Here is a 17,893-nt window from a genome sequence, read left to right on the forward strand (position 1 = left end):
TTCTTCCCGCGCAGGATCGAACCGTACCGACTGCGTTTCCTCGTTTTGTTTTTCTCTTCTCGACATAGTCGACTATGTTAAGAGTGAAATAGGAGTTGACGCCGTCTCTGCAGTCATTGCCGAGTGGTTAAGGCGATGGTCTTGAAAACCGTTGGGTTCTTCCCGCGATGGTTCAAACCCTGCCGACGGCGTTTCCTCGTTTTTTTTCTCTTCTCGAAATAGTCTACTATGTTAAGAGTGAAATTGGAGTTGATGCCATCGCCGCAGTCGTGGCCGAGTGGTTAAGACGATGGTCTTGAAAACCAATGGGATCTTTCCGCGCATGTTCGAAGCCTGTCGACTGCGTTTCCTCGTTTTGTTTTTCTCTTCTCGACATAGTCGACTATGTTAAGAGTGAAATAGGAGTTGACGCCGTCTCTGCAGTCATTGCCGAGTGATTAAGGCGATGGTCTTGAAAACCGTTGGGTTCTTCCCGCGATGGTTCAAACCCTGCCGACTGTGTTTCCTCGTTTTGTTTTTCTCTTCTCGACATAGTCGACTATGTTAAGAGTGAATTTGGAGTTGATGCCATCGCCGCGGTCGTGGCCGAGTGGATAAGACGATGGTCTTGAAAACCAATGGGATCTTTCCGCGCATGTTCGAAGCCTGTCGACTGCGTTTCCTCGTTTTGTTTTTCCTCTTCTCGACATAGTCGACTATGTTAAAAGTGAAATAGGAGTTGATGCCGTCGCCGCAGTCATTACCGAGTGGTTAATACGATGGTCTTGAAAACCATTGGGTTCTTCCCGCGCAGGTTCGAACCCTGCCGACTGCGTTTCCTCGTTTTTTTCTCTTCTCGACATAAACGACTATGTTCAGAGTTAAATAGCAGATGATGCCCTCGCCACAGTGGAACGGAGTGGGTAAAGCGATGGTCTTGAAAATCCTTGGGTTCTTCCCGCTCAGGATCGAACCCTGCCGACTGCGTTTCCTCGTTTTTTTTTCACTTTTTGACATAAATGACTTTGTTCAGAGTGAAATCGCAGGAGACGCCGTCGCTGTAGTCGTGATCGAGTGGTTAAGGCGATGGTCATGAAAACCGTTGGGTTCTTGCCGCGCATGTTCGAACCCTGTCGACTGCGTTTCCTAGTTTTTTTCTCTTCTCGACTTAAACGGCTATTATAAAAGTGAAATAGGAGTTAACGCCATCGTCGTTGTCGTGGCCGACTGGTTAAGGCGATGGTCTTGAAAACCATTGGGTTCTTCCCGTGCAGGATGGAACCGTGCCCACTGCGTTTCCTCGTTTTGTTTTTCCTCTTCTGGACATAGTCGACTATGTGAAAAGTGAAATAGGAGTTGATGCCGTCGCCGCAGTCATGACTGAGTGATTAATACGTAGTCTTGAAAACCATTATGTTCTTCCCGCAATGGTTCGAACCCTGCCGAATGCGTTTCCTCGTTTGGTATTTCTCTTCTCGACATAGTCGACTATGTTAAGATTGAAATAGGAGTTGACGCCGTCTCTGCAGTCATTGCCGAGTGGTTAAGACGATGGTCTTAAGAACCGTTGGGTTCTTCCCGCGATGGTTCAAACCCTGCCGACTGTGTTTCCTCCTTTTGTTTTTCTCTTCTCGACCTAGTCCACTATGATAAGAGTGAAATTGGAGTTGATGCCATCGCCGCAGTCGTGGCCGAGTGGTTACGACGATGGTCTTGAAAACCAATGGGATCTTTCCGCGCATGTTCGAAGCCTGTCGACTGCGTTTCCTCGTTTAGTTTTTCCTCTTCTCGACATAGTCGACTATTTTAAAAGTGAAATAGAAGTTGACGCCGTCGCCGCAGTCGTGGCCGCGTGGTTAATACGATGGTCTTGAAAACCATTGGGTTCTTTCCACGGAGGTTCGAACTCTGCCGACTGCGTTTCCTCGTTTTTTTTTCTCTTCTGGACATAAAACGGCTACGTTAGGAGTGAAATAGGAGTTGACGCCGCCGCCGTTGTCGTGGCCGAGTGGTTAAGACGATGGTCTTGAAAACCAATGGGATCTTTTCGCGCAATGTTCGAAACCTGTCGACTGCGTTTCCTCTTTTTGTTTTTCTCTTCTCGACATAAACGACTATGTTCCGAGTGAAATACCCAATGAAGCCGCTGCCGCCGTCGTGGCGGAGTGGTTAAGGCGATGCTCTTGAAAACAATTGGTTCTTCCCGCTCAGGATCGAACCCTGCCGACTGCGTTTCCTCGTTTCGTTTTTCTCTTCTCGACGTAAACGACTTTGTTCAGAGTGAAATCGCAGGATACGCCGTCGCCGCAGTCGTGACCGAGTGGTTAACGCGATGATCTTGAAAACCATTGGGTTCTTTCCACGTAGGTTCGAACCCTGCCGACTGCGTTTTCTCGTTTTTTTCTCTTCTCGACATAAAACAGCTACGTTAAGAGTGAAATGGAAGTGGACGCCGTCCCCGTTGTCTTGGCCGAGTGGTTAAGACGTTGGTCTTGAAAACCATTGGGATCTTTCCGCACATGTTTGAACCCTGTCGACGGCGTTTCCTCGTTTTGTTTTTCTCTTCTCGACATGAACGTTTTGTTCAGAGTGAAATCGCAGGAGACGGCGTCGCCGCAGTCATGACCGAGTGGTTAAGGCGACGGTCTTGAAAACCATTGGGTTCTTCCCGCGATGGTTCGAACCCTGCCGACTGCGTTTCCTCGTTTTGTTTATCTCTTCTTGACATATTCGACTATGTTAAGAGTGCAATAGGAGTTGACGCCATCGACGCAGTCGTGGCCGAGTGGTTAACGCGATGGTCTTGAAAACCATTGGGTTCTTCGCACGCAGGTTCGAACCCGGTAGACTGTGTTTCCTCGTTTTGTTTTCACTTCTCGACATAAACAACTTTATTCAGAATGAAATCGCAGATGACACCTTCGGCGCAGTCTTTGCCGAGTGGTTAAGGCGATGGTCTTGAAAACCGTTGGGTTCTTCCCGCGATGGTTCAAACCCTGCCAACTGTGTTTCCTCGTTTTGTTTTTCTCTTCTCGACAGAGTCGACTATGTTAAAAGTGAAATAGGAGTTTACGCCGTCGCCGCAGTCGCGGCCGAGTGGTTAAGGCGATGGTCTTGAAAACTTTTGGGTTCTTCCCGCGCAGGTTCGAACCCTGCCGACTGCGTTTCCTCGTTTTTTTCTCTTCTCGACATAAATGACTTTGTTCAGAGTGAAATCGCAGGAGACGCCGTCGCTGTAGTCGTGATCGAGTGGTTAAGACGATGGTCTTGAAAACCAATGGGATCTTTCCGCGCATGTTCGAAGCCTGTCGACTGCGTTTCCTCGTTTTGTTTTTCCTCTTCTCGACCTAGTCGACTATGTTAAAAGTGAAATAGGAGTTGACGCAGTCGCCGCAGTCGTGGCCGAGTGGTTAAGGCGATGGTCTTGAAAACAATTGGGTTCTTCCCGCGCAGGATCGAACCGTGCCGACTGCGTTTCCTCGTTTTGTTTTTCTCTTCTCGACATAGTCGACTATGTTAAGAGTGAAATAGGAGTTGACGCCGTCTCTGCAGTCATTGCCGAGTGGTTAAGGCGATGGTCTTGAAAACCGTTGGGTTCTTCCCGCGATGGTTCAAACCCTGCCGACTGTGTTTCCTCGTTTTGTTTTTCTCTTCTCGACATAGTCGACTATGTTAAGAGTGAATTTGGAGTTGATGCCATCGCCGCAGTCGTGGCCGAGTGGTTAAGACGATGGTCTTGAAAACCAATGGGATCTTTCCGCGCATGTTCGAAGCCTGTCGACTGCGTTTCCTCGTTTTGTTTTTCCTCTTCTCGACCTAGTCGACTATGTAAAAGTGAAATAGGAGTTGATGCCGTCGCCGCAGTCATTACCGAGTGGTTAATACGATGGCCTTGAAAACCATTGGGTTCTTCCCGCGCAGGTTCAAACCCTGCCGACGGCGTTTCCTCGTTTTTTTCTCTTTTTGACATAAAACGGCGACGTTAAGAGTGAAATAGGAGTTGACACCGCCGCCGTTGTCGTGGCCGAGTGGTTAAGACGTTGGTCTTGAAAACCATTGGGTTCTTCCCGCGCAGTATCGAACCCTGCCGACTGCGTTTCCTAGTTTCGTTTGTCTCTTCTCGATATAAACGGCTATGTTCAGAGCGAAATTGCAGATGACACCGTCGCAGCAGTCGTGGCCGAGTGGTTAAGGTGATGGTCTTGAAAACCATTGGGTTCTTCTCGCGCAGGATCGAACCGTGCCCACTGCGTTTTCTCGTTTTGTTTTTCCTCTTCTCGACATAGTCGACTATGTTAAAGTTGAAATAGGAGTTGACGCCATCGCCGCAGTCATGGCCGAGTGGTTAATACGAGGGTCTTGAAAATCATTGGGTTCTTTTCACGGAGGTTCGAACCCTGCCGACTGCGAATCATCGTTTCGTTTTTCTCTTCTCGATATAAACGGCTATGTTCAGAGTGAAATAGCAGATGACCCTCGCGCTGCAGTCGTGGCCGAGTGGTTAAGGTGATGGTCTTGAAAACCATTGGGTTCTTCCCGCGCAGGTTGGAACCCTACCGACTGCGTTTCCTCGTTTTTTTCTCTTCTCGACATAAACGACTATGTTCAGAGTTAAATAGCAGATGATGCCCTCGCCACAGTGGAACGGAGTGGGTAAAGCGATGGTCTTGAAAACCCTTGGCTTCTTCCCGCTCAGGATCGAACCCTGCCGACTGCGTTTCCTCGTTTTTTTCACTTTTTGACATAAATGACTTTGTTCAGAGTGAAATCGCAGGAGACGCCATCGCTGTAGTCGTGATCGAGTGGTTAAGGCGATGGTCATGAAAACCGTTGGGTTCTTGCAGCGCATGTTCGAACCCTGTCGACTGCGTTTCCTAGTTTTTTTCTCTTCTCGACTTAAACGGCTATTATAAAAGTGAAATAGGAGTTAACGCCATCGTCGTTGTCGTGGCCGACTGGTTAAGGCGATGGTCTTGAAAACCATTGGGTTCTTCCCGTGCAGGATGGAACCGTGCCCACTGCGTTTCCTCGTTTTGTTTTTCCTCTTCTGGACATAGTCGACTATGTGAAAAGTGAAATAGGAGTTGACGCCGTCGCCGCATTCATGACTGAGTGATTAATACGTAGTCTTGAAAACCATTATGTTGTTCCCGCAATGGTTCGAACCCTGCCGACTGCGTTTCCTCGTTTGGTATTTCTCTTCTCGACATAGTCGAATATGTTAAGAGTGGAATATGAGTTGACAGCGTCGAAGCAGTCGTGGCCGAGACATTCTGCTTCCGGCAGTCGTGCTGAACGGATCGCAGGATCATGAGCTCCAGCGGAGCGGCGACAGCGGCCAATCTTAGCCGCGGAAACAGGAACGGAGATAGCGAATACCAGTTTATTTTGCCGCAAATGCCAAAAGGACGACTTGTTATCAACACCGTGTTTTTACACGGTGATGTACGAGCGAGGCCATACAAGGTCGAAGATTTCAGGGACGCATTGACGCCAACGGGCCTGCTGCCGGATGTGGTAAGCCTCGGTGCATACCAGGTTAACCACTTGTGGGCGGTGACATTCAATGATGCCGCTCCCACAAAACGCCTGCTCGCCTTGAAGGAGCTGCAGGTGAAGGGGCGGCGCTGCGTCGTCGTCGACCCACAGGACCAGCAGGTGCGGCTACGAATTCACTGGCTGCTTCACGGGGTGAGCGACGAAGAAGTACGGACGGCGCTGTCGGTTTTCGGCAAGGTCGTGGAGGTGAGCCGTGAGCGGTGGCGTGTCCCGGGCATGGCCGACAAGTGTTCGACCACGAGAACAGCTCTCCTGAAGCTGAAAAGCGGCGTCAGGGTCGAAGACCTTCCGCACCAGATCAGGATCGATGGAGAGCTGGCCTTGCTGGTTGTGCCTGGTCGGCCGATGCAATGCTTGCGCTGCCAAGGCAAAGGGCACGTCCGCCGAGAGTGCAAGGTTCCCCGTTGCTCGCGGTGCAAACGCTTCGGACACGTCGAGGCGGATTGCGTTCGAACGTACGCCAGTGCAATGGGGCCAGCGAAGAACGAGGCGATGGCTGATCACGTCATGGACGCGGCCGAGGCAGAGGACGCCGCCAAAGGGGTCGGAAGCCCAGTGGTCCCTGTGACTACTGGAGGGGCGGCGCAGGCAGACACACCCAAGTTTCCGGAGACTCGCCAGCTTTCGACTACACCGGCCAGCGCCCCGTCAGCGGCCGAGCCTGAGCGGGTCGAGACGGACGTGGTTCCAGTGGGGACAGCTGATACAACGGAGGGTCAGGGAGAGACGGCGGCGGACAGCGACGACGAGATGTGCGTGACCAGCGCCACGCTAAAGCGTCCACTCGACGACTCGGTAGAGCAGGACGGGGCGTCGTCCACCAGCAGCCAGGAGCCGCCTGCGAAGGCGCCGCAAGGGAGGCGGCGTAGTCTCAAACCTAAGCCGAAAGTCCCTACCGACCGGAGACTGGAGGACAAGGCAAAAGAAAACAGCGCTGGGAAGCAGGATGGTCCTGGAGGCGGCTAGCCGAGGGCTGGTCGTGAAGGGTAAGCGCCATGCTCCGGGCCTACTCCTTTAGCGAACAAGTCACTATGGAATTAACTCCGCCATTCAGTATAGCTACGCTTAACGTCAGAGGGTTGGCGGCTAGGCGTAGGCAAAGTCAGCTCTATCGGTTGCTCACAGACCAAGACATAGACGTCCTAGCCGTCCAGGAAACTAAGGTAGACGGAGAGGAGGAGACCGGGAGCATGGTGCGCCGTTTCACTGACCGATATTACGCGGTCGTAAGCCACTCGATAGGAACGTCCGCGGGTTGTGTTCTTTTTGTAAAAAAATTGCAAAGCCTTCTTGTGCAAAGTGTTTTTTCATGTCAGTCGGGCAGAATTGTTTATTGTGACTTTGTTTATGGTGCCACTGAATTCAGAGTTATATGCGTATACGCACCGAATAGTGTAGAAGAGCGTGCTCAGTTTTTTTCTAACCTGTTTCAGTGGACAAAGTGTAATAAGAGGGTGGTTTTGTTAGGTGATTTTAACTGTGTTTTAAGGGCTCGCGATAGAGTCAATAGCACTGGCGTTCGTGACAAAAGCAGTGACGTGCTAGGCAAATTAATAACCGAAAATGACTTGGAAGACGTGTATGAATGTGTGGCAGCAAATCGCGAAGTGATCTACACGCGATTTCATGGCAATAGCCATGCACGTTTAGACCGCATATACCTATCCCTAGATGTATTGCCTATGTGTCACGATTTTTCGGTTGAGCCAGTGTCGTTTTCAGATCACTGTTTGGTTGTGTGTCGCATAGGCATGAAGAAACAGCGTAAGGTTTTCAACTGGGATTTATGGAAACTGAACGCATTGTTACTAAAAGATGAACCATTTTTAGAAGCAGTGCACGAGACCATTAATGAAGTGCTTATGGAAAAAACGGAAACAGTAGCAGAGAAATGGGAGTGTTTAAAGCAGAAGGTGAAAATGAAAGCGCTTGACAGATCGAGCACGCTAAAATTCGAAGCGCAAATAAAAGAAAGAAGTCTTAAGAAAACACTGCAGCAGCTGATAGCCCTAGAAAGTCGGGAGCCTGGGACTTGCAAAGACGAGGTGCGCAGTGTCAAGGAAAAATTAGAACTGCATGACAGAGAGCGTTATCGAGGCGCCTGGGTTCGCGCGCGCGCAAATGATCTTGCCGCGGGTGAGACGCCCACAAAAAGGGCGCTTGGTCTCGAAAAAGCGCAAGGACGCCGAAACCACATCGATAAGGTCTATTGCAACGGGACTCTCGCGAGCGACAAGGAAAGCATCGAACGGGCCTTTGTTGCGTATTATCAGTCACTTTTGCAATTCGAAAAGCGAATGTACATGGTTTTAAAGAAGAGTTTCTCAAGCGCTTGCCGCGGCTTAGTGACGACACAAAAAAGCTTTTAGAAGGCAGAATAACGGAAGGTGAAGTGGAACGCGCGATTGGTCATCTGAACCCCGGAAAGTCACCGGGACCCGATGGCCTAACCGCAGCATGGTATAAGACGTTTAGAATAGAACTGTCCCCGGGGTTAGCTGAGCTGTTCAATGAGGCGTACGAACGGAAAACTCTGCCGCCCTCCTTCAGCAAAGCGCATACGATATTAATTCCTAAAACGGACGAAGGGGAAAAACTTAAACTGGTGACATCGTATAGGCCCATATCGCTGACCAATGTCGACTACAAGATTTTTATGAAGGTTCTGGCAGCGCGACTTCAAGGTGTCATTAAAGAAATTGTTGGAGAGCACCAAACTTGTGGAATCAAAGGCAGAACCATTAGCTCAAACATTCACAAGATGCGGTGTGTGCTAGAGTGTTGTGACGAAGATTCACTTGGCGTTGCTGTGCTCCAGATAGACCTGGAGAAAGCTTTTGATTGTGTTGCGCATGATATTTTGTTTGTCATCTTAGATCATATTAATGTCGGTTCCATCATCAAGGAGGGAGTGGCCTTGGCGTACCAGAACTGCACAACACGTTTAATTGTTAACAAGTCTTTGGGGGCCCCCATTCACGTAATGCGTTCTGTGCGTCAGGGCTGCCCCCTCAGTCCACTTTTGTTTTGTATTTACATCGAAGCGATGTGCTTAGCGATAAATGAAAATGAAAAAATTCGTGGCTTCAGCTTGGCGGCAGTGGAAGTTAAGCTGCTGGCATATGCAGACGACATTGCGGTGTGTTGTACGAACAAAGAAAGTGTAGAGGAAACGATAAGTGTTGTGAAACATTTTTGTAGCGTCACAGGAAGCCGCGTAAACTGGGCGAAATCTCTTGGGCTTTGGCACGGAAGGTGGCCTTCAAAGCCGGACCTTTTTGCGAATGTGCACTGGACGGAAACACCGACAAGGTACCTCGGTGTTCCCCTGGAATGTTATAACGGCAGCGAGGAGTATTGGTCGCGTCAAACAAAAGAGACGAAGGAAAAAGCAGACAGGTGGAAAGGCATGAACCTGTCTGTTTTCGCTAGGGCTACTGTGTGCAACATGTTTTTTATCGCTAAACTGTGGTATGTGATGCAGGTGTTACATTGTTCAAGGATCAACGTGCAAAGGCTGCACAGAGTGTTCGCAGTTTTTATATGGGGCTCGAAATGGGAAAGGTGCAGACGGACCAACTTGTTCAGGCGCGTGAAGGACGGAGGTCTTGGTTTGGCGCACCTATTTGTGAGACAAGTAGTAAATAGATTTTTGTTTTTCCGTGACGTCAGGGATCCGTTTTTACGTACGGTATGCCAGCTCAGGTTAGGCAGTGCCTTACCAGATTTTGTTGTTACTACGGATAGCCGGCCCGTGACGTTGCGTGGGTATCTCAAGGAAGTGGTAGACAGTGTACGTTTTTTATCTGTACGCTTTTCGATAGATTATCTAGCAAGTGTTAGAAGAAAAGAATTGTACAGAGATGTATGTGCTATGGTTTTGCCAGTACCATTGTACAGGGCCATATACAGTGGAAGACCGGGACAAAACGTACTGAAGCGGGTGAGAAACATGCAGGTACCTACAGGGGTGAAAACTTTTTTCTTCAAGTTACACACAGGAACACTATCAGTAAAGACTTTCACAGAGGAACGGGGTTTTTTTACACTATGGGGGTCACACTGCTTGATATGTAAGAAACCAGAAACAATAGACCATGTTTTTTTGCATTGTTGGGAAGGGGTACATTTTTGGGACATATTACAGAGGACAATAAAGAAGGATTTTCCACTAGACCCACACGGAATAAGGTACCTCGCAGTAACAAATGATGATGGGGTCCCATTCGATGTAGTGATGTTGACCGGTCTCCACTGTATATGGCGTGCACGAATGGCCGGATACCATTTCGACCCGGACGCAAAACCAGCAGTAATTTATTTCAGGCAAAGCATGTCTGCATTCATTGAGTGTAGCAAAATAGAGGATATCGAGCCAGAATGGTTGTCAAGGGTTGAACCCCTGGCAAACCTTAAGTATTTTTAAGAGGACAACATCAGTACAAATGGGACTGATGGCAATGCTTGTTTTTTTTTTCTTTTTCTTTTTCTTTGTATTGTAATATATGTGTGTGCAATGATTGCCCTGTACAATGTCCATGCCAGGCAATAAATAAAAAAAAAAAAAAGCAGTCGTGGCCGAGTGGTTAAAGCGATGGTCTTGAAAACCATTGGGTTCTTCGCATGCAGGTTCGAACCCGGCAGACAATGTTTTCTCGTTTCGTTTTCACTTCTCGACATAAACGACTTTATTCAGAATGAAATCGCAGATGACACCTTCGGCGCAGTCGTGTCCGAGTGGTTAAGGCGAAGGTCTTGAAAACCATTGGGTTCTTCCCGCGCAGGATCGAACCCTGCCGACTGCGTTTCCTCGTTTTTTTTTCTCTTCTCGACATAGTCGACTATGTTAAGATTGAAATAGGAGTTGACGCCGTCTCTGCAGTCATTGCCGAGTGGTTAAGACGATGGTCTTAAGAACCGTTGGGTTCTTCCCGCGATGGTTCAAACCCTGCCGACTGTGTTTCCTCCTTTTGTTTTTCTCTTCTCGACATAGTCCACTATGTTAAGAGTGAAATTGGAGTTGATGCCATCGCCGCAGTCATGGCCGAGTGGTTACGACGATGGTCTTGAAAACCAATGGGATCTTTCCGCGCATGTTCGAAGCCTGTCGACTGCGTTTCCTCGTTTTGTTTTTCCTCTTCTCGACATAGTCGACTATTTTAAAAGTGAAATAGAAGTTGACGCCGTCGCCGCAGTCGTGGCCGCGTGGTTAATACGATGGTCTTGAAAACCATTGGGTTCTTCCCGCGCAGGTTCGAACCCTGCCGACTGCGTTTCCTCGTTTTGTTTTTCCTCTTCTCGACCTAGTCGACTATGTTAAAAGTGAAATAGGAGTTGACACAGTCACCGCAGTCGTGGCCGAGTGGTTAAGGCGATGGTCTTAAAAACCATTGGGTTCTTCCCGCGCAGGATCGAACCGTACCGACTGCGTTTCCTCGTTTTGTTTTTCTCTTCTCGACATAGTCGACTATGGTAAGAGTGAAATAGGAGTTGACGCCGTCTCTGCAGTCACTGCCGAGTGGTTAAGGCGATGGTCTTGAAAACCGTTGGGTTCTTCCCGCGATGGTTCAAACCCTGCCGACTGTGTTTCCTCGTTTTGTTTTAATCTTCTCGACATAGTCGACAATGTAAGAGTGAAATTGGAGTTGATGCCATCGCCGCAGTCGTGGCCGAGTGGTTAAGACGATGGTCTTGAAAACCAATGGGATCTTTCCGCGCATGTTCGAAGCCTGTCGACTGCGTTTTCTCGTTTTGTTTTTCTCTTCTCGACATAAAGGACTATGTTCAGAGTAAAATAGCAGATAACAACGTCGCCACAGTCGTGGCCGAGTGGTTAAGGTGATTGTCTTGAAAACCATTGCGTTCTTCCCGCGCAGGATCGAACCCTGCCTACTGCGTTTCCTGGTTTCGTTTTTCTCTTCTCGATATACACGGCTATGTTCAGAGTGAAATAGCAGATGACCCCGTCGCTGCAGTCGTGGCCGATTGGTTAAGGTGAAGGTCTCGAAAACCATTGGGTGCTTTCCGCGCAGGTTCAAACCCTGCCGACTGTGTTTACTCGTTTTGTTTTGCTCTTCTTGACAGAGTCGACTATGTTAAGATTGAAATAGGAGTTGATGCCATCGCCGCAGTCGTGGCTGAAAGGTTATGGCGATGGTCTTGAAAACCATTGGGTTCTTCCCGCGCAGGTTCGAATCCTGTCGGCTGCGTTTCCTCGTTTTGTTTTATCTTCTCGATATAAACGGCTATGTTCAGAGTGAAATAGCAGATGACATTGTCGGTGCAGTCGTAGTCGAGTGGTTAAGGCGATGGTCTCGAAAACCATTGGGTGCTTCCCGCGCAGGTTCAAACCCTGCCAACTGTGTTTCCTCGTTTTGTTTTTCTCTTCTCGACATAGTCGACTATGTTAAGAGAGAAATAGCAGATGATGCCCTCGCCGCAGTCGGGGCGGAGTGGGTAAAGCGGTGGTCTTGAAAACCATTGGGTTCTTCCCATTCAGGATCGAACCCTGCCGACTGCCTTTCCTCATTTTTTTTTCACTTTTAGACATAAACGACTTTGTTCAGAGTGAAATCGCAGGAGACGCCGTCGCTGCAGTCGTGATCGAGTGGTTAAGGCGATGGTCTTGAAAACCGTTGGGTTCTTCCCGCGCAGGTTCGAACCCTGTCGACTGCGTTTCCTCGTTTTCTTCTCTTCTCGACTTAAACGGCTATTATAAGAGTGAAATAGGAGTTAACGTCATCGCAGTTGTCGTGGCCGAGTGGTTAAGGCGATGGTCTCGAAAACCATTGTGTTCTTCCCGCGCAGGATCGAACCATGCCGACTTCGTTTCCTCGTTTTGTTTTCCTCTTCTCGACATAGTCGGCTATGTTAAAAGTGAAATAGGAGTTGACGCCGTCGCCGCAGTCATGGCCGAGTGGTTAAGGCGATGGTCTTGAAAACCACAGGGCTCTTACCGTGCAGGTTCAAACCCTGCCGACTGCGTTTCCTCGTTTTTTTCGCTTCTCGACATAAATGGCTATGCAAAAGACTGAAATAGGAGTTGACGCCGTCGCCGCAGTCATGACCGAGTGGTTAACGCGATGGTCCTGAAAACCATTGGGTTCTTCGCACGCAGGTTTGAACCCGGCAGACTGTGTTTCCTCGGTTCGTTTTCGCTTCTCGACATAAACGACTTTATTCAGAATGAAATCGCAGATGACACCTGCGGCGCAGTCGCGTCCGAGTGGTTAAGGCGATGGTCTTGAAAACCATTGGGTTCTTCCTGCGCAGGATCGAACCCTGCCGACTGCGTTTCCTCGTTTTTTTTCTCTTCTCGTCATGAACGTTTTGTTCAGAGTGAAATCGCGGGAGACGGCGTCGCCGCAGTCATGACCGAGTGGTTAAGGCGATGGTCTTGAAAACCCTTGGGTTCTTCCCGCGATGGTTCAAACCCTGCCGACAGCGTTTCTTCGTTTGGTTTTTCTCTTCTCGACATAGTCGACTATGTTAAGAGTGCAATAGGAGTTGACACCGTCGACGCAGTCTTGGCCGAGTGGTTACCGCGATGGTCCTGAAAACGATTGGGTTCTTCCCGCGCAGGTTCGAACCCTGCCGACTGCGTTTCCTCGTTTTTTTCACTTTTTGACATAAACGACTTTGTTCAGAATGAAATCGCAGATGACACCTTCGGCGCAGTCGTGTCCGAGTGGTTAAGGCGATGGTCTTGCAAACCATTGGGTTCTTCCCGCGCAGGATCGAACCGTACCGACTGCGTTTCCTCGTTTTGTTTTTCTCTTCTCGACATAGTCGACTATGTTAAGAGTGAAATAGGAGTTGACGCCGTCTCTGCAGTCATTGCCGAGTGGTTAAGGCGATGGCCTTGAAAACCGTTGGGTTCTTCCCGCGATGGTTCAAACCCTGCCGACGGCGTTTCCTCGTTTTTTTTCTCTTCTCGAAATAGTCTACTATGTTAAGAGTGAAATTGGAGTTGATGCCATCGCCGCAGTCGTGGCCGAGTGGTTAAGACGATGGTCTTGAAAACCAATGGGATCTTTCCGCGCATGTTCGAAGCCTGTCGACTGCGTTTCCTCGTTTTGTTTTTCCTCTTCTCGACCTAGTCGACTATGTTAAAAGTGAAATAGGAGTTGACGCAGTCGCCGCAGTCGTGGCCGAGTGGTTAAGGCGATGGTCTTGAAAACAATTGGGTTCTTCCCGCGCAGGATCGAACCGTGCCGACTGCGTTTCCTCGTTTTGTTTTTCTCTTCTCGACATAGTCGACTATGTTAAGAGTGAAATAGGAGTTGACGCCGTCTCTGCAGTCATTGCCGAGTGATTAAGGCGATGGTCTTGAAAACCGTTGGGTTCTTCCCGCGATGGTTCAAACCCTGCCGACTGTGTTTCCTCGTTTTGTTTTTCTCTTCTCGACATAGTCGACTATGTTAAGAGTGAATTTGGAGTAGATGCCATCGCCGCGGTCGTGGCCGAGTGGATAAGACGATGGTCTTGAAAACCAATGGGATCTTTCCGCGCATGTTCGAAGCCTGTCGACTGCGTTTCCTCGTTTTGTTTTTCCTCTTCTCGACATAGTCGACTATGTTAAAAGTGAAATAGGAGTTGATGCCGTCGCCGCAGTCATTACCGAGTGGTTAATACGATGGCCTTGAAAACCATTGGGTTCTTCCCGCGCAGGTTCAAACCCTGCCGACGGCGTTTCCTCGTTTTTTTCTCTTTTTGACATAAAACGGCTACGTTAAGAGTGAAATAGGAGTTGACAACGCCGCCGTTGTCGTGGCCGAGTGGTTAAGACGTTGGTCTTGAAAACCATTGGGTTCTTCCCGCGCAGTATCGAACCCTGCCGACTGCGTTTCCTAGTTTCGTTTGTCTCTTCTCAATATAAACGGCTATGTTCAGAGCGAAATTGCAGATGACACCGTCGCAGCAGTCGTGGCCGAGTGGTTAAGGTGATGGTCTTGAAAACCATTGGGTTCTTCTCGCGCAGGATCGAACCGTGCCCACTGCGTTTTCTCGTTTTGTTTTTCCTCTTCTCGACATAGTCGACTATGTTAAAGTTGAAATAGGAGTTGACGCCATCGCCGCAGTCATGGCCGAGTGGTTAATACGAGGGTCTTGAAAATCATTGGGTTCTTTTCACGGAGGTTCGAACCCTGCCGACTGCGAATCATCGTTTCGTTTTTCTCTTCTCGATATAAACGGCTATGTTCAGAGTGAAATAGCAGATGACCCTCGCGCTGCAGTCGTGGCCGAGTGGTCAAGGTGATGTTCTTGAAAACCATTGGGTTCTTCCCGCGCAGGTTCGAACCCTGCCGACTGCGTTTCCTCGTTTTTTTCTCTTCTCGACATAAACGACTATGTTCAGAGTTAAATAGCAGATGTTGCCCTCGCCACAGTGGAACGGAGTGGGTAAAGCGATGGTCTTGAAAATCCTTGGGTTCTTCCCGCTCAGGATCGAACCCTGCCGACTGCGTTTCCTCGTTTTTTTTCACTTTTTGACATAAATGACTTTGTTCAGAGTGAAATCGCAGGAGACGCCGTCGCTGTAGTCGTGATCGAGTGGTTAAGGCGATGGTCATGAAAACCGTTGGGTTCTTGCCGCGCATGTTCGAACCCTGTCGACTGCGTTTCCTAGTTTTTTTCTCTTCTCGACTTAAACGGCTATTATAAAAGTGAAATAGGAGTTAACGCCATCGTCGTTGTCGTGGCCGACTGGTTAAGGCGATGGTCTTGAAAACCATTGGGTTCTTCCCGTGCAGGATGGAACCGTGCCCACTGCGTTTCCTCGTTTTGTTTTTCCTCTTCTGGACATAGTCGACTATGTGAAAAGTGAAATAGGAGTTGATGCCGTCGCCGCAGTCATGACTGAGTGATTAATACGTAGTCTTGAAAACCATTATGTGCTTCCCGCAATGGTTCGAACCCTGCCGACTGCGTTTCCTCGTTTGGTATTTCTCTTCTCGACATAGTCGACTATGTTAAGATTGAAATAGGAGTTGACGCCGTCTCTGCAGTCATTGCCGAGTGGTTAAGAGGATGGTCTTGAAAACCAATGAGATCTTTCCGCGCATGTTCGAAGCCTGTCGACTTCGTTTCCTCGTTTAGTTTTTCCTCTTCTCGACATAGTCGACTATTTTAAAAGTGAAATAGAAGTTGACGCCGTCGCCGCAGTCGTGGCCGCGTGGTTAATACGATGGTCTTGAAAACCATTGGGTTCTTTCCACGGAGGTTCGAACTCTGCCGACTGCGTTTCCTCGTTTTTTTTTCTCTTCTGGACATAAAACGGCTACGTTAGGAGTGAAATAGGAGTTGACGCCGCCGCCGTTGTCGTGGCCGAGTGGTTAAGACGATGGTCTTGAAAACCAATGGGATCTTTTCGCGCAATGTTCGAAACCTGTCGACTGCGTTTCCTCTTTTTGTTTTTCTCTTCTCGACATAAACGACTATGTTCCGAGTGAAATACCCAATGAAGCCGCTGCCGCCGTCGTGGCGGAGTGGTTAAGGCGATGCTCTTGAAAACAATTGGTTCTTCCCGCTCAGGATCGAACCCTGCCGACTGCGTTTCCTCGTTTCGTTTTTCTCTTCTCGACGTAAACGACTTTGTTCAGAGTGAAATCGCAGGATACGCCGTCGCCGCAGTCGTGACCGAGTGGTTAACGCGATGATCTTGAAAACCATTGGGTTCTTTCCACGTAGGTTCGAACCCTGCCGACTGCGTTTTCTCGTTTTTTTCTCTTCTCGACATAAAACAGCTACGTTAAGAGTGAAATGGAAGTGGACGCCGTCCCCGTTGTCTTGGCCGAGTGGTTAAGACGTTGGTCTTGAAAACCATTGAGATCTTTCCGCACATGTTTGAACCCTGTCGACGGCGTTTCCTCGTTTTGTTTTTCTCTTCTCGACATGAACGTTTTGTTCAGAGTGAAATCGCAGGAGACGGCGTCGCCGCAGTCATGACCGAGTGGTTAAGGCGACGGTCTTGAAAACCATTGGGTTCTTCCCGCGATGGTTCGAACCCTGCCGACTGCGTTTCCTCGTTTTGTTTATCTCTTCTTGACATATTCGACTATGTTAAGAGTGCAATAGGAGTTGACGCCATCGACGCAGTCGTGGCCGAGTGGTTAACGCGATGGTCTTGAAAACCATTGGGTTCTTCGCACGCAGGTTCGAACCCGGTAGACTGTGTTTCCTCGTTTTGTTTTCACTTCTCGACATAAACAACTTTATTCAGAATGAAATCGCAGATGACACCTTCGGCGCAGTCTTTGCCGAGTGGTTAAGGCGATGGTCTTGAAAACCGTTGGGTTCTTCCCGCGATGGTTCAAACCCTGCCAACTGTGTTTCCTCGTTTTGTTTTTCTCTTCTCGACAGAGTCGACTATGTTAAAAGTGAAATAGGAGTTTACGCCGTCGCCGCAGTCGCGGCCGAGTGGTTAAGGCGATGGTCTTGAAAACTTTTGGGTTCTTCCCGCGCAGGTTCGAACCCTGCCGACTGCGTTTCCTCGTTTTTTTCTCTTCTCGACATAAATGACTTTGTTCAGAGTGAAATCGCAGGAGACGCCGTCGCTGTAGTCGTGATCGAGTGGTTAAGACGATGGTCTTGAAAACCAATGGGATCTTTCCGCGCATGTTCGAAGCCTGTCGACTGCGTTTCCTCGTTTTGTTTTTCCTCTTCTCGACCTAGTCGACTATGTTAAAAGTGAAATAGGAGTTGACGCAGTCGCCGCAGTCGTGGCCGAGTGGTCAAGGCGATGGTCTTGAAAACAATTGGGTTCTTCCCGCGCAGGATCGAACCGTGCCGACTGCGTTTCCTCGTTTTGTTTTTCTCTTCTCGACATAGTCGACTATGTTAAGAGTGAAATAGGAGTTGACGCCGTCTCTGCAGTCATTGCCGAGTGGTTAAGGCGATGGTCTTGAAAACCGTTGGGTTCTTCCCGCGATGGTTCAAACCCTGCCGACTGTGTTTCCTCGTTTTGTTTTTCTCTTCTCGACATAGTCGACTATGTTAAGAGTGAATTTGGAGTTGATGCCATCGCCGCAGTCGTGGCCGAGTGGTTAAGACGATGGTCTTGAAAACCAATGGGATCTTTCCGCGCATGTTCGAAGCCTGTCGACTGCGTTTCCTCGTTTTGTTTTTCCTCTTCTCGACCTAGTCGACTATGTAAAAGTGAAATAGGAGTTGATGCCGTCGCCGCAGTCATTACCGAGTGGTTAATACGATGGCCTTGAAAACCATTGGGTTCTTCCCGCGCAGGTTCAAACCCTGCCGACGGCGTTTCCTCGTTTTTTTCTCTTTTTGACATAAAACGGCGACGTTAAGAGTGAAATAGGAGTTGACACCGCCGCCGTTGTCGTGGCCGAGTGGT

General features: G+C 49.0%; 15 non-coding genes across 15 annotated transcripts; all 15 read left to right on the forward strand.

The window, feature by feature from the left end:
- Positions 1-3,061: 3,061 nt before the first annotated feature.
- Positions 3,062-3,143, forward strand: TRNAS-UGA (transfer RNA serine (anticodon UGA)). The gene has a single exon. It is a non-coding gene; the product is annotated as a tRNA-Ser (tRNA).
- Positions 3,144-3,371: 228 nt separating this feature from the next.
- TRNAS-UGA (transfer RNA serine (anticodon UGA)) lies at positions 3,372-3,453 on the forward strand. The gene has a single exon. It is a non-coding gene; the product is annotated as a tRNA-Ser (tRNA).
- A 1,009-nt stretch (positions 3,454-4,462) lies between these two features.
- Positions 4,463-4,544, forward strand: TRNAS-UGA (transfer RNA serine (anticodon UGA)). The gene has a single exon. It is a non-coding gene; the product is annotated as a tRNA-Ser (tRNA).
- Positions 4,545-10,261: 5,717 nt separating this feature from the next.
- On the forward strand, positions 10,262-10,343 carry TRNAS-UGA (transfer RNA serine (anticodon UGA)). Its single transcript has one exon. It is a non-coding gene; the product is annotated as a tRNA-Ser (tRNA).
- A 386-nt stretch (positions 10,344-10,729) lies between these two features.
- TRNAS-UGA (transfer RNA serine (anticodon UGA)) lies at positions 10,730-10,811 on the forward strand. Its single transcript has one exon. It is a non-coding gene; the product is annotated as a tRNA-Ser (tRNA).
- A 75-nt stretch (positions 10,812-10,886) lies between these two features.
- TRNAL-UAA (transfer RNA leucine (anticodon UAA)) lies at positions 10,887-10,968 on the forward strand. The gene has a single exon. It is a non-coding gene; the product is annotated as a tRNA-Leu (tRNA).
- A 697-nt stretch (positions 10,969-11,665) lies between these two features.
- TRNAS-UGA (transfer RNA serine (anticodon UGA)) lies at positions 11,666-11,747 on the forward strand. Its single transcript has one exon. It is a non-coding gene; the product is annotated as a tRNA-Ser (tRNA).
- Positions 11,748-11,820: 73 nt separating this feature from the next.
- On the forward strand, positions 11,821-11,902 carry TRNAS-CGA (transfer RNA serine (anticodon CGA)). The gene has a single exon. It is a non-coding gene; the product is annotated as a tRNA-Ser (tRNA).
- A 229-nt stretch (positions 11,903-12,131) lies between these two features.
- Positions 12,132-12,213, forward strand: TRNAS-UGA (transfer RNA serine (anticodon UGA)). The gene has a single exon. It is a non-coding gene; the product is annotated as a tRNA-Ser (tRNA).
- Positions 12,214-12,440: 227 nt separating this feature from the next.
- Positions 12,441-12,522, forward strand: TRNAS-UGA (transfer RNA serine (anticodon UGA)). Its single transcript has one exon. It is a non-coding gene; the product is annotated as a tRNA-Ser (tRNA).
- A 227-nt stretch (positions 12,523-12,749) lies between these two features.
- On the forward strand, positions 12,750-12,831 carry TRNAS-UGA (transfer RNA serine (anticodon UGA)). The gene has a single exon. It is a non-coding gene; the product is annotated as a tRNA-Ser (tRNA).
- An 847-nt stretch (positions 12,832-13,678) lies between these two features.
- Positions 13,679-13,760, forward strand: TRNAS-UGA (transfer RNA serine (anticodon UGA)). The gene has a single exon. It is a non-coding gene; the product is annotated as a tRNA-Ser (tRNA).
- A 1,010-nt stretch (positions 13,761-14,770) lies between these two features.
- On the forward strand, positions 14,771-14,852 carry TRNAS-UGA (transfer RNA serine (anticodon UGA)). The gene has a single exon. It is a non-coding gene; the product is annotated as a tRNA-Ser (tRNA).
- Positions 14,853-16,942: 2,090 nt separating this feature from the next.
- TRNAS-UGA (transfer RNA serine (anticodon UGA)) lies at positions 16,943-17,024 on the forward strand. The gene has a single exon. It is a non-coding gene; the product is annotated as a tRNA-Ser (tRNA).
- Positions 17,025-17,252: 228 nt separating this feature from the next.
- On the forward strand, positions 17,253-17,334 carry TRNAS-UGA (transfer RNA serine (anticodon UGA)). The gene has a single exon. It is a non-coding gene; the product is annotated as a tRNA-Ser (tRNA).
- The last annotated feature ends 559 nt before the right edge of the window (positions 17,335-17,893 follow it).

This window comes from Rhipicephalus microplus, chromosome X (genome assembly GCF_043290135.1).
Source record: "Rhipicephalus microplus isolate Deutch F79 chromosome X, USDA_Rmic, whole genome shotgun sequence".
NCBI classification, from domain to species: Eukaryota; Metazoa; Arthropoda; class Arachnida; order Ixodida; family Ixodidae; genus Rhipicephalus; species Rhipicephalus microplus.